Raw genomic sequence first — 1,385 nt, 5'->3', positions numbered from 1 at the left:
GGATATAATGTGCCCACCAAAATATCCTCTAATTGTGAACTCTGATTTATAGCAAATGTCCCATATATTCTGTCACTCATATTCTTATCTCATAAGAATAGAATATATAACATATTGCTAATGGAAAATTTCAAATAAATATGATATGAAACATACAACATTTAAATGAAATGATAATTGCCTTTAAAATATTCACAATGTCATTTACAAGGTACAAGATTAGTATATGCTCTAGGGTACATACAACTAACACTTTATCTATACTATTTGAATGACCAGTGCACTTGCGGTTGGGTTACATCAAGTTTTTGGCACCGTTACTAGAGAGTTGTTTGTTTAATTGAATTTTTGGTTGTTTTAGTTTTTTTTTTAGATTTTTATTTTTATTATCCTTTCACTTTTTTTTTGTTCTTTTTAGGGAACAAGTATTTAATGCTAATGTGCCTAGGGGAAGTATGATGGATCATGGATTTCCTCATTTCGATGACTTGAGAGAAAGTATAGCAAGACCAAGAATTGACGCAACTAGCTACAAGATGGATTTTGGGGTACTTCAAATGATTCAGAATTCTCAGTTTGGAGTTAATCCTTAAAAAAAAACCCTCATACCCATCTTAAGAAGTTTGCTATGATCTGTGATATGCAAATGCAACCTGGAGTATCTGATGATGCAGCAAGGTTGAAGCTATTTCCATTCTCTTTAAAGGATAGAGCATTGGATTGGCATGATTCTCTACCTCACAATTCAATCACAAATTGGGGGCAGCTCACTAATGCATTTCTTACCCAATATTTTCCACCTGGAAAAACCCAAGAATAAAGGAATCAAATGACTGCTTTTAGGCCAAAAGAAGATGAGACTCTTTATGAGTCATGGATGAGATGAAAAGCGTTGGAGAGACAATGTCCACATCATGCCATTCCTAAATGGATGATAAATCAGAATTTCTACACAAATGTTGCTCCTACAATTAGAGGGATTATTGATGCTCAAACTGGAGGAGAATTCATCATGAGGCATGAGGATGAAGCTTATGAGCTGTTGGAGAAAATTACAAAGAACACTCATCTTTGGAGTAGTCCAAAAGGGCCAGCTCCAACTCAAAAGAAGCAAGCAGTTGGGATGTATGATCTTGATCCATTCAACATGATCAATGCCAAATTTGATGCACTTACAAATGTCTTGGCAAAGAAGATGGAAGACCTAAGTATGCTAGTCAGTTCTTCATTATCCTCTAGAAATCCTCAACAAGTTACTTATGCAGAAGGAACAATAAGCTCTGGAGCAGATTATGAACAGGCTACCTATGTTGCGAATTATGGAAGCAAGCAAATGGGCAATCCTTACTCTCAAACATATAATTACGCTTGGAGGAATCATCCTA

General features: G+C 35.3%; 1 non-coding gene across 1 annotated transcript; it reads right to left on the bottom strand.

Annotated features, from left to right (window-relative positions):
- Positions 1–813: 813 nt before the first annotated feature.
- Positions 814–921, bottom strand: LOC131182688 (small nucleolar RNA R71). The gene has a single exon (XR_009150949.1). It is a non-coding gene; the product is annotated as a small nucleolar RNA R71 (small nucleolar RNA).
- Positions 922–1,385: the final 464 nt, after the last annotated feature.

The sequence above is a fragment of the Hevea brasiliensis genome, chromosome 8 (genome assembly GCF_030052815.1).
Source record: "Hevea brasiliensis isolate MT/VB/25A 57/8 chromosome 8, ASM3005281v1, whole genome shotgun sequence".
Classification (NCBI taxonomy): Eukaryota; Viridiplantae; Streptophyta; class Magnoliopsida; order Malpighiales; family Euphorbiaceae; genus Hevea; species Hevea brasiliensis.
This window is presented reverse-complemented; position numbering and strand designations above follow the sequence as displayed.